Below are 14,091 nucleotides of genomic sequence, written 5' to 3'. Positions count from 1 at the left end.
AATATTGTACCATCTAAAAATATAAAAGCAAATATAAGCATCATATTTTCACAATACAACTTTTAACACACTTTAAAACAATTGTATTTTAGTATATTTAGTATAAAAATTATAAAGTCTACAAAGGTCATTCTTTCTGTATTATTTAAAACACTGTATTCACAGTGTACTTACATGGTAACTCCTCAGCAACGGTAAACAATATAAAGTCTACACAGGTCATCCTTAATGTATTATTTAAAACACTGTATTTACAGTGTACTTACATGATAACTCCTCAGGATCTGTCCACTTAATATTAAGTGTAAAATGGTCATCCCTTACTGTGTAATACGCAAAACACAAACCTCTGTGCAACACTGTATTTAGAGTGTACTTACATGGTAACTCCTTAGGAATTGTCCAGTTAATATAAAGTGTAAAACGTTCATAATTATGGTGTAATATGCAAAACCCAAGCCTCTGTGAAACACTGTATTAACAGTGTACTTACATGGTAACTCCTAAGGAACTGTCCACTTAATATAAAGTGTAAAACGTTCATAATTACTGTGTAATATGCAAAACCCAAACCTCTGTGAAACACTGTATTTACAGTGTACTTACATGTTAACCCCTCAGGATCTGTCGACTTAATATAAAGTGTAAAATGTTCATAATTACTATGTAATATGCAAAACCCAAACCTCTGTGAAACATTGTATTTACAGTGTACTTACTTGGTAGCTCCTAAGGATTTGTCCACTTAATATAAAGTGTAAAACATTCATAATTACTGTGTAATATGCAAAACCCAAACCTCTGTGAAACACTGTATTTACAGTGTACATACATGTTAACCCCTCAGAAACTATCTACTTATATAAAGTGTAAAATGTTAATAATTACTGTTTAATATGCAAAACCCAACTTCTGTGAAGCACTGTATTTACAGTGAACTTACATGGTAACTCCTCAAGAACTTTCCACTTAATATAAAGTGTAAAAGATACAAAATTACTGTGTAATATACTAAACCCAAACCTCTGTGAAACACTGTATTTACAGTGTACTTACATGGTAACTCCTCAGGAACTTAATATAAAGTGTAAAATACTTGATACCAACCACGATTTACTGTATATGTAAATTAATTATATGTATATTAACATTATAATATCAACCCAAACCTCATTTCTAAATACTAAATTTAATGAGGCATTTAAAATGTAGCAAGCATTGCAATCGCAGTTACACTGTGTACACTACACAATAAGAGAATACTGTAATTTACTGTAAAGGCAAATTGGTCACCAGAATGTCACATTAAAAAATAGAAATTAAAGGGAAAAAATAAAGGAAATAAATGGTAAATCTTTAAAAGTGCTATGCAGTAATATCCCAGAATCTACCAAAGCATAACTATCACATTCATACAGTATTTTAGAGTTTACTATCCACTATGTAACCTTGTTTTGCAAATACTCCTAAGTTACGAGCCAGAAATGGTTTGCATGGCATAGCCAAATTTACGAATCTGAAAAAAGGTCACAGCAAAGTTAAAAAGAGAGGTCATCTAGAAAATCAAAACATCATGCATTTTCAGCTAATATTACTTTATTTAAATCTAAACCTGTATGCTTTTCTTATATCATGGATCTACTGTGCCAAAGCACGTTTCCAATTTCTTCTTGCCAGCCAGTAGTGCCACTGGATGAATTTCAAGTGTTCTTTCAATAGTTTTGTTACCCCTGAATCTTGATACCTGTGTCTTGATGGCTAGCCAAGCCAGTTCAATATGTTGTGTGTGGCAGCCAGTTCGGGGATCAACACAATTTTTGCTGTGGTTTACAGTTAGGTGTTTGTATCCTTGTAGTTGTAAGCACATTCAGATATGCCCTCCAATTATCACTATAAACAGCTGACCCCCTTCTGATGTGCCTTTTGATCATGGGCATCAATGTGGTCCTTTACCATCTTTAAGACTGGTAGGCGGCGAACTCCTTTATCCTCCATCATCCCAAACACCCAGCCTTCTTTTCTCTGCCAAGTAGTACGACAGCGGCCACGATTAAACTGAAAGTGCATAAACACAAGAAACATAACAAATGTTAAGTCAAAGAGCTGAGCATGCATGCTATTTGTACAGAGGAACGAAATGCAGGTTTCAAGTTTAGAAAAAAAAAAAAAAAAAAAAAAAAAATCACATTTGGAAACATCACATAAAGCTGTCTTATCACTGTATTATTTTAAAGTTTGGAAACACAATGGGTTGTAAAAAGGTCAAACTAAACATTTTAGTAAACACAATATTTTCAGGAACAGCTTTTTACTTATTTAATTTCTAAGTTGATACAAAACAGTAGGGTCGAGTATTAAGCTTGCTGCAGTTCGCAGCTCAGCTCACATAGGCCTATCCTACTACCGCGGTTCTCGAGTCAGAACTGCGTTGCAGCGGTTCTCGGATCACCAGTACAGAAACGAGAACCATTTTGTATCAGACACATGTTTGATTCTGAGAACCGATGAGCTGAGATACTGAGCATGCGTGATAGCATCTTCTTGAACCGAACTGTTTCTCTAGGACAGCTGATGCTGATAATATGAGCACGGCTGTATTGAGTGCTTTTGCAAAACATAAATGAAAAAAACATATCCAAGATGATGATGACAGTAATAATTTTTTCTATACTTATTTATGATTACAAATTCTTTATATGAATGTGTTTGAATGTATTTTCATCTGCCAGGATGATATAAATGATTACATAAGGTCGTAAAAGAACCGGTGATCCGTTTTTTTAACTGTTTCATTGAAACGAACTGTCCAAAAGAAGCGGTTCGCGGAAAAAGAATGGAACTTCCCATAACTAATGCAAAATGTAATATGTACTTGCATTACTTATCACAAAGGTATTTGAGTAAAATAGTCAAATGGAGAGTAAAAGTTGCTAATATATGATACTTAGTACATTTACAACGGATACTAAGTACAGTAACTAATTACATTTACTCAGATACTTTACACCTCTGAGGAGAACTTATTGTTCAGCTATTGGCACATCATTCGTAGTATTAGTGAATATCGCTTTAGTATTTCAACTTTAGCATTTCAACATGGTAAAAAACAAACTTTTTGTATTTCTCATGTCAGATGTACCTTTCTCTTGTGAGCAAACTTAGACTCATCTACAGCCACAAACTTCTGTCTTGATTTCCCGCCAACTCTAAGACCTGTTTTTTTCTTTTCAGTTTACTCAATGCATAAATGCAAACCTGTAAGAAAAAAATGTGGCTATTAATACAAATTAAATTAATTACAATTCAGTTAGCTGAGCAATGTAGTACTGAAGAGTTATTAAATTTAAGCTACCTTTCTGAGCAATTTGTTCATTCTGGACAATGTTGTTGATGTTTTGGCAACACAGTCTTCCATCAAAATCAATTTGTCTCAGATGTAGACCCTGTGAAAAGCTTTAAAGAAAATAATTTGAATGAATAAAAAACAACAACCGAAATGTAATATACAAAGAAGATGATTAGAAATAAATTTTAATTTAAAGGGCCCCCTATTACGGATTTTTGAAAAGGACCTTTCATGTTGTTACGCCCCGTGGCTCATAGGGACGCAACAAAGATTGGGACACACACGAAAGCCGAAATAAAATACGAAATTTATTAACAAAATAGAACTATACAGAAAAGAAACAGTATTAAATGTAACAGTCAGGAATCAGTGTGTTGTGTAAGGAATGCATGAAAGGGTAATGTGCTGTTGTAGTGTTGGATGTACCAAAGAAACAAAGTCAAACAAAAGCACAACAATACTCACGTCCAGTCTGCCACGCTCCTGGGTCTTTTCACAGACTCCTTTTAACAAGGCTCAACAGGAAGTCAGCAGCAGGTGTGCTGAATCAAACCATCTAAAGACAGCCAGTTAAGGGTGGAGCCAGCCAACCAGTCTCAAACTAGGGAAACCCCCTTAACATAGGAGTCGTCACACATGTAGTGGTCAACATAGCTACAAGTGAATGAAAACACTTGTGCGCACACAGCAGGAAAATCTCAAGCTGATTTCTGTGGACACTGGACAGTATCAAGTTGAGAAGGCACTTTGCTCTATAATGTGAAGGTAAAGACAGTTTTATTACCCTGCCCAAGGATGAGCATGTGAAGAATCAGTGGTTAAAGTTCTAAATATCACAGGAGTATAATCATGAACTCTTGCTGTGTTCCCTTTACTTTACTGAAGACTGATTCTCAAATCTCTGAAATAAATGCAGGATTTGCAAACTGCTTGCTGTTGAAAGATGATTTTCAAAATACTTAGTTTTGAGCTCACTTGTTAATGCTGATGGGGAGGAATTACAGTTGAAACATCTTATAATGTACCTCAAACTGAGTAGTGTATCACTGAGAAATGTTCTGGTTTGGGCTGAATGACTAGCTCTTCCAGTGTTTCGTCATTGCACTTAAACTTGGATTGATATGGTCAAATCAACATCATTGTTTGTTACTGTGTTTAGTTTACAGTGTGGGATGCCTCAGGACACAGAACGGTAAACCACTCACAAGATACTACACTGTCTGGGCAATCATGAGGGATTTATAGAGATTGAATCATTTGACGAGTCATTTGAACATTTGATAATGTGCAAATGTATATTATGAAGAAGTTTTTTTATTTTACCTTTGATTCATTTAAACGCTGTAAGAGACTCCACAACAGCATTAAGAAACTTTAAAATAGCATAATAGTGGCCTTTTAAACAGTAATACATGTTCTTAAAAGAGTTATTTTAGGTATAGCTGAGTCTTAGTTGTTTGTTTAGGTAATACACAAGTTAAAAACAATAGGTAATATGGAGTAGCCTAGGTGGAATGTCATTGCAAACTTCTATAACAGATTAATGTGGAGAGTTGTACATTAAAACTTGAATAGTGAGTTATTTTTCTACTTTTGGAGAGGACCAGAATAAGCAGTCACTTCTCTCATTTTAAGGATTCACGAGTTCACACTTACATCAATTAAATAGAGTAAAGATTATGCGTATTTGGCGTGCTGTCCGGGGAGGGCTCCGGGCTCGGAAATTTTGCCTGAACCCAGAGTATCCCCCCGTAACAAAGATAGTTTAGAACTAGATGGCAGTTTCTGATTGTTTTGATATTCATAGCAGTTGATTTAAGTAAGTGCGGAGAAGGGGTGGTGGGATGCTGAGAAACTGTCAATGACAGGAAGGTAAATCGGCTGTCTATATACACCTCCTATCATTGATAAACTGATTAGTTTAATGTGCTCATCTTGTGTTCCAATTAGGTTTAATTATCTGAGCCTGCTCCACCTTGTCTGTGCGTACTTCTCCCGAAATTAGTTTATGAAACTTCAACATAAATAAAGTAAGTTTATTAAGAAAGTTTAATAAAGAGTTTTTAAACTGGCAGTTTAATTCAGAACAGGGCACAGTTCGTATGAAAAATTGGTAATGTGAAAGCTGTCATGAGGACCTGTGAGCGTACCAGTACCACACCATACCTGGAGGAGGTTCATATCCCATGAATATAGTGTGGCCCCTTTAAGAGATGAGCGCTCCCTATTGAACTGCCGGTATTTTATGTGTGTCGAACTGTGCCGCGATTCACTTGAACAGTGTGAGAAACAAGGACTTGGGAGTGCTCTTGTTCAGAAAAGTAACCTGCATATTGTAATGCGTTTAGTTCATTAAAACACATGTACTGCAAGTGGTGATGGTGTTAATGATTAACCTCGGAGAGTGAGTTTCAGTGCATCGCGCTCTGACTGCAGAGAATGTGCTCAGTGAAAAAAACGCACTTTTCTTTCGAATAAAAGTAAAGAAGAAAATATGGTAGCTTATGTAGGCTATAACTGCACTTGTTTCAAAGAAATGTTATTGTTAACCCTTTTACTTATTAATGTTTGCTGCTGCATCCTTTCAATCTCAATTTCTCAAACTGCAGGCCATAGATCAAACAGAAAATGTGCTAATAATTAAAAATTGTTAATAATTAGTGCAGCTAAAATGAATTTGCGTTAACGCGATATTAACGCATTGTTTTTGACAGCCCTAGTTTTAAACATATAAAAAGTTATTTTACAGTGTCCTTGTTACATACTTGTACTTATAATATATACAATAGTATCAACATTTAAATATGCAAAATTACCAAATCAAATCCTAACCTAATAAGTGCATGTAATTAGTTAATATTACTCAGTACTTATATATTTAATTACACTGTAACAATGACACATTAAAATAAAGTTTAAACAGTGCCGGTCTGCTATCATTCGTTATCTGTATTACTCCATCCACTTAACCAGAGGAACTCTCAAGTTATTAAACAGTGATCCATTGCGAATGGAGAGTGTAATTCTGCAATGAGTGTTTCTTCGACATGTCCTAAGAAAACAGTGCAAAATATTAGTAAATCTAAGAAGGAGGTTACCTAAAATGTTAAGGTTAAGGCTATCCAAATAACGAATTAAACTGGGTGCCTGAAGTTAACGTACTTACCATATATAACCATCACGTCCACTGTGTGCTGTAATTCGCTTTTTTTTTCCCACAGTGCCGGCAACTTCGTGCCTTGCACAGCAAGCTTTTCTTCTATAGCCATTTGATTATATGTTTTCTATGTTTTCCACTACTGCATAGGCGTATTAACTTATTTAATTGCCTTGAACACATAGCCATCTAGATTTACATGGTTGCCTAGTGCCTATGTGAAACGTGACATTGACGTAAGTTAGTTTTGATTGGCCTGTTGCATTCTGAACCGCCAACTTGATCACTATCAGCATCATAGACTGAACAGGATTCAGGAGTATTTCTACAGCAAACAGTTATCGTTAGTCTTCCATTTGTATTGCCAATTGAAATCCTCTTACTTACCTAACATCACATCCACATGACAGTATGCTACGAAAGAAAGGGGCTTCTCTGAAGAGGAACTGCCTCCAACGCAGCGTGCCTGATACCATGGACCTCACGGTTAGCTAACATGTCAGCTCTTCTTATGACCTAATGTTAGCTAGTAGTACCACTATGATGATGATTTATTTTACACTTAGTTTGCGGTGTTGAACATTATCAAACATGTTTCTGGTCCAATCAGAGACATTTTAATTAGTCATCGCGTCATGAGGGTTGCATGCGCTTACTGAATAAATCTGAATTCTCTCTTATTAGCCTATCATAAACAACAGAAAAAGATAGAAAAGATGCAAGTAAGAGACTCATTTTGCGTAACGCTGATTAGACTGAAGTCATGGACTGCTTCAGTGTTTTTTGATTGCTTTCTAATATATTCCCAGTTTCAATAAATAATAGTGCTACACTGTAAAAAAAATGATTTTATGGCAAAGTAAATAAAACAGGAAAAATTATGCATATTTTGCTTAGAATAATTTTGTAAAAGTAAAAACAGTAGAATAAAAATAAAATAAAATCTAAGTAAAATCTAAACATGTACTCAATTTTTACTTATAAATATTAGACATCCAACAGACAAGTAAATTTCACTTGTGACTTTCTGGCATATTTACACAAATTAATAAAGTACATGAAGCTATTTAAAAAAAAAACAAGTAAAATTTACGTCGTCTTGAAGCAAGGAAGCTGTGCATGCGTGGAAAGAACCGTGACCGTTGAGGGCTTCTCCGATCTGCACTGCACGCAAGTCTCGCCCATGGTCTCGACAGGTAAGCAATAAACAGCATTATATAGTCGATTTTTAGATTTAATTTATTCAGTAAATGTAATTTCATGCAATGGTTGTGATGTCATCACCTAATTCTGTACATTTCAACAGTTTTTAAACGATCTGGAGATTAAAAATGAAATAAATTAAATTTTGATATTAAAAAATTACATTTGATATTTTTGACATAGGCTAATACTCAGAGGATCTATCTTAAAGCAGCACTAGGTAACTTTTCAACCTTCATAATATATTTTTTAAGACTCTTGTGATGATAAATCGACTTACAATAGGTTGAATGACACGTCTGCCATAGCCTGATGGGGTCTGTATCGTTTTTAATCGTACTTTTAAACTTCGGGTTTCGGGTAGTAACCCGAGAAAAAGAAAAGAACTACAAAATTCGACTGCTTTACGGCATATACGTCACTTCCACCAACACACACACTTCCTTACATTCGGACGTGCGAGCCCAACTTTGTTCGTCGGATAATATAATCATGTCCGAAGCAGCAGAGACAAATAAGAAAGAAAAGGTTTTGTTGGAGGAAAGCAATAAGAGGAAATGAAAAAATGATGGGATTAAAGGCAGGACGAGGATCAAAATGGGACCAGGGTTTGCTCGTCGGCGTGAGCTGAAGGAGGCGTGCCCGACCGATGCTGTCCTGCTTGTTACGGTGAGCTACCACTCAAACATTGAACTTACTGAAGTATCATATAGATTCTGTAAAATGGTAACCAATAGACTACTATAATGACGCTGGCTTGTAAACGTGAGCATCGTGATTATTTGGCGTTTGAAAAAAACAAAACCCATGAAATTATATTCATATGACATGCTGAAACATATGCCACTGACTGTAACGTTACCTGGGATGAAGACATTTCACACGCGACGCCAGAAGAACTCCTCTTGCAGTTTTCAGGGGAACTGTTAGTGCTGCACCGACCCGCGGGACGCTTTTATGAAGTTATTTGGCCCGCACCGCACCACTGTATATATTTTTACAACACGCCGCGCACCCGCGACCATTAAATAGACATACGGGGTCCGCGGGTTATGAGACGAACCGCGCTTCACTAGTTCAGGGCTATCAGGGTTGTCATGTCAACAAATGCACGCGCGATGGCATCCCCTGTTGTAGGATTACAGAGCTTACGACAGTAGTTGAGGACATTATTTTTTCCAAACTGTAGGGGGACCCCGAGAGCAAAAGTAGCCAAGTGGGGCTTTAAAGAACAAAATAAATGCAACGTAAAATATAAAAGTAAAAATTATAAATTCCAGACAAACTCATTCATAACAAAGATAAAATATTGTTAAACAATTAAAAGCTTATTTTAATTTCTTCAGTAGTACAATGTAGGCTAGCAGTGTAAGACCACAGCTAAAGTCATCTGAATACAGCCAACACACACTGTGTGTGTGTGTGTGTGTGTGTGTGTGTGTGTGTGTGTGTGTGTGTGTGTGTGTGTGTGTGTGTGTGTGTGTGTTGTGCTATAATTGTAAAGGGGACCAATGTCCTCACTTATCTAGTAAAATATTATGATAACTGACTAGTAAGGACATTTGACTGGTCCTCACTAAAAAGGCTTATAAATCGGCCAAAACATGTTTTTATTTAAATCTATTGTTTTGCACGTTATTGGGATGGGTAGGTTTAGGGATAGGGATTGGGTTAGGGGATATAAAATATCATTAACCTGATATAAAATCAATGGAAGTCCACGCAATGTCCTCACTTATATAGTGAAACAAACGTGTGTGTATGTGTGTCCTGGTATTCCCTACTTTGTGGGGAAATGTCTCCACACAGATAATAATATTATTAGTAGTAAATGATTATGATAACACCTTTGAGCCTGTCAATATTATGCAAACATGAAATCTCAAATGCACAGTAGGCTAGTACTTGCTACTAGTTGCTGACTTTTGCGCCTGTGTCTCTTGTTGCGTAAGAAATGGCATTCTAAAACAGTGAGCTTAAGTTAAAAGAAGTTCAATGTGCATCTCATTACCTTGTGTTATTTCCCATTTCACTGCCACGGACGCATTGATTCTTTGTGAACTCCCGTTTGGGACTAGCGATGTGCATACTGTCTGCACGCGTCCGTCACAGGACAGTGGTTAATCTCCTCCTCAGATCACTTCACGCGCAGTTGCGCAATATGCAGACACTCCCTCAACCGCCACAGTCAGATTTTCCACCACATTAAAGAAAGCTTATTAATAACGAAAACTAATATTTATTTTTGCTAATTATTATTTTATTTCAGTTAGTTTTTTAGTAAGAGTAGTTAGTTTCGTTTAGTTTTAGTTTTTTATTTATTCAGATTTTTTAATTTTATTTCAGTTTACGAAAATGTTTTTTGACCAATAGTTTTAGTCTTAGTTTCAGTTTCGTTTATGAAAATAACCTTGATCCGAGGTCCCGGGACGGGACGCAGAGGTTCTAGCTGGCCTGCCACAGGCTGTGGCAGACACCATCGCTTCCGCCAGAGCTCCCTCTACGAGGCACCTCTATGCGTTGAAGTGGAACCTGTTCGTCGACTGGTGCTCTTCTCGTCGAGAAGACCCCCTGAAGATGTTCGGTCAGGGCCGTGCTTTCCTTCCTACAAGATGGGTTGGAGAGAAGACTGTCTCCCTCCACCCTCAAGGTGTATATGGCCGCTATCGCTGCACATCACAAACTAGTAGAATGTAAGTCTTTGGGGAAGCACGACCTGATCGTCAGGTTCCTGAGGGGCGAGAGGAGATTAAATCCGCCTCGCCCCCCCTCTATTCCCTCTTGGGACCTTTCTCTGGTGCTTAGTGCACTTCAGAGACCTCCCTTTGAGCCTTTGCAGTCAGTGGAATTAAAAATTCTGTCTCTGAAGACCATACTCCTGGTTGCATTGGCCTCTATCAAGAGGGTAGGGGACCTGCAGGCATTTTCGGTTGACGAATTGATCCTGGAATTCGGGATACCCGAATACATACCCAAGGTTCCCACCACTCCCTTCCGGGACCAGGTGGTGAGCCTACAAGCGCTGCCTTCAGAGGAGGCAGACCCAGCCCTTGCTTTTCTCTTTCAGCCAAGCTCTTCGGACGTATGTGGATAGAACTTAAAGCTTTAGGACCTCGGAGCAGCTCTTCGTCTGTTACGGAGGACAGCAGAAGGGAAAGGCTGTCTCCAAGCAGAGGATGGCCCACTGGATAGTGGATGCCATTGTCTTGGCGTATGAGTCTCAAGACATGCCCTGCCCGCTCAGGATTAGGGCCCACTCCACCAGGGGTGTAGCCTCTTCCTGGGCGCTGGCTCATGGTGCCTCGCTGACAGATATTTGTAGAGCTGCGGGCTGGGCGATACCCAACACGTTCGCAAGATTTTATAGCCTACATGTAGAACCGGTATCTTCTCGTGTACTCACTACTCAGAGTCGGTAGCACTGAAGGGCCCATTCTAGTGTCGGCTTGCTGCGCCACTCCCTTCCCCATGGAACGGATATGTGCCCTTATACGCTCCAGTCGAGTTTCCCAGTATGGCGAACCCTGTCGAGTCCTCTGCAACCATCGGCAGTCAGACGTGGCGGAGCGTCTGATGCCAGGTCTAACACTCGTATGCAGTGTGGAACTTGTGTTAGGCTGGGTTCCATATGTAGTGACCCCCACGATGGTCCCATATGTGCATTCTCCATGGCGGCTCCCTACGGCGAGCCTGTGTCTTTCCCTTAGCTAAGCCCACTCTGCCGTTTCAGTGCGGTGACTGTCCCGCGCCCATCTGGGCCGGGGCCACCCCTGGGGTATGTAGGGCGCTGGAAGTGGTAGTAACTGTGGCGTTTTCCATAGGGATCCCCATTCGTCGGTCTAGTTCTGACGTACGTCGAACTTGACCGACTGAAAGGGAACATCTCGGTTACGTATGTAATCCTCGTTCCCTGAAGGAGGGAATGGAGACGTCCCGTTGCCACAGTGGCTGTACCATCACTGCAGTTCGAGCCTTGGTTCGGCTCCTCAGTGAAAAACAATTGTGCGTCGTGATCGGTTCCGCTTTATACCCGCACAGCGGGGCAGGGTGCGAAATGCAAAGCACGCACACCAATGTCATTGGCCCGTTTTCTAAATCTCGAAGCTGATAGGGGCTCCCAAAAGTGACCCCATTCGTCTGTCTAGTTCTGACGTACATCTCTGTTCCCTCCTTTAGGGAACGAGGGTTACATACGTAACTGAGACGTTTTTTTTGTGTCTTTTTTCTTAATTTCAGAATATTTAGCCCGTGCATCCAGTCCTTTGTGCATTTGATATAAACTGGTTGCAAGGGACAGAAGAGAGAGACCAACTTATGGTTGTCCTGAAGTCTACTCTGTGCTACAGTTGATTTGGTGGCTTGGTTAAAGGTATAGTTCTCCCAAAAATTAAAATGTGATGTTTTTCTGCTTACCCCTAGGGCATCCAAGATATAGGTGACTTTGTTTCTTCAGTTGAACACAAAAAAATATTTTTAGCTCCAACCATTGCAGTCTGTCAGTCATATAATTCATGTGAATGAGTGAATGAACAAAATCCATAAAAGTTAATAAAACTCGGAGAAATCCATATCAAACCCTGCGGCTTGTGACGACACATTGATGTTCTAAGACACAAAACGATCGGTTTGTGCGAGAAACCCAACAATATTTATATAATTTATTATGTCGAATGTTACATCCAATAGCCTTCAGCGCACGATCACTTGAGGTCAATGTACACAATCTAGCGTAGAGATATGTGTGAGAGATCACTTCCGGTGCTCCGTGTCTTAGGACATCTTAGTGTCGTCACGATCCTCAGGGTTTAATATGGATTTGTCTGTGCATGTTTTTTGCTCTCATAGATATTGTTTCCATTCACACATATTATACGACTGACAAACTGCAGCAGCTGGAGTTAAAAAAAATCTTCATTGGTGTTCTCCTGAAGAAACAAAGTCACCTATATCTTGGATCCCCTGGGGGAAAGCAGATAAAATCAATCAATCAACTTTATTTATATCGTGCTTTTACAATACCGATTGTGTCAAAGCAGCTTCACAGTGTCAAACAGGATAATATTGCAACAAAATTAGATTTGTCTGTACAGTCGTACTGGAGAAAACAGTGATGTTAGCAGCTTATTTTAATTTATCATATCGCGACAATGTTGGCATATCAGTATTATAGTTTATAAAATTAAATAAAACCTAATTCATAAATTGTATTTGTATAATTAGTTGAATAACTTTAATCATAGTTTTGGTGTCCCCAACTGAGTAAGCCAAAGGCGACAGTGGCAAGGAACCAAAACTCCATCAGGGCATGATGGAGAAAAATAAACCTTGGGAGAAACCAGACTCAGTCGGGGTACCAGTTCTCCTCTGGCCTATTAACACACAGTGTATGATTATTATTCTGGCAACCTTACACGTCAGACATCATATTAGATCGGATTATTCAAAAGTTCAGGGTATACCGGAAGAGACGGGTTTATTTAGGATGGTGCGTCGATTACACAAGAGTATGAATACATGAAAGATCGGAATTATTGCGTCTGAGACAGGTTTTTTGAGCATGACATGCCGGTGAGGCAAATTCGGAGGAGACACCAATTGACACGGCTCAGCAGACACTCCAGGATGCGTTGGTCATGTCCAGGATCAGGTCCACCATCCGATCCGGACAGGGCCCAGATCCGGGATAAACCTCGGGATAAACAGAGAGACTAACATTAGCGTAGATGCCAGTCTTTTTATGATGTAACGAGTACATCAGGTGTTATGGTAAGTGTTCCCGGTTCCGGCTGACCTAGTTAATGCAGCCTAAAAATCAGTCGATTTATTTGAATAATGAAAGTTAAAAATGTTCTATGTGTATGCCATAGTAAAGAGATGTGTTTTTAGTCTAGATTTAAACTGACAGAGTGTGTCTGCTTCCTGAACAATGCCAGGAAGACTATTCCAGAGTTTAGGTGCTAAATAGGAAAAGGATCGACCGCCTGCAGTTGATTTAGATATTCTAGGTATTATCAACTGGCCAGAGTTTTGAGACTGCAATAGACGTGATGGAGTATAATGTGTTAAGAGCTCGCTTAAGTACTGGGGAGCTAAACCATTTAGTGCTTCGTAAGTAATAAGCAAGATTTTAAAATGTATGCAATGTTTAATAGGGAGCCAGTGCAGTGTTGACAGAACTGGACTAATATGATCATACTTCCTGGTTCTAGTAAGAACTCTAGCTGCTGCATTTTGGACTAGCTGGAGTTTGTTTATTAAGCGAGCAGGGCAACCACCCAGTAGAGCATTACAATAATCTATCCTTGAGCTCATGGACGCATGTACTAACTGTTCAGCATTTTGCATTGAAAGCATGTGCCGTAATTTAGATATATTTTTAAGATGG

General features: G+C 38.8%; 1 pseudogene; it reads right to left on the bottom strand.

Annotated features, from left to right (window-relative positions):
• Nucleotides 1-1,596: 1,596 nt before the first annotated feature.
• Nucleotides 1,597-11,002, bottom strand: LOC137058263 (uncharacterized; annotated as a pseudogene).
• Between the last annotated feature and the right edge of the window lie 3,089 nt (nt 11,003-14,091).

This window comes from Pseudorasbora parva, chromosome 22 (assembly GCF_024679245.1).
Source record: "Pseudorasbora parva isolate DD20220531a chromosome 22, ASM2467924v1, whole genome shotgun sequence".
NCBI classification, from domain to species: domain Eukaryota; kingdom Metazoa; phylum Chordata; class Actinopteri; order Cypriniformes; family Gobionidae; genus Pseudorasbora; species Pseudorasbora parva.
Note: the sequence above shows the minus strand (reverse complement) of the source record. Positions and strands in the feature narration are given on the sequence as shown.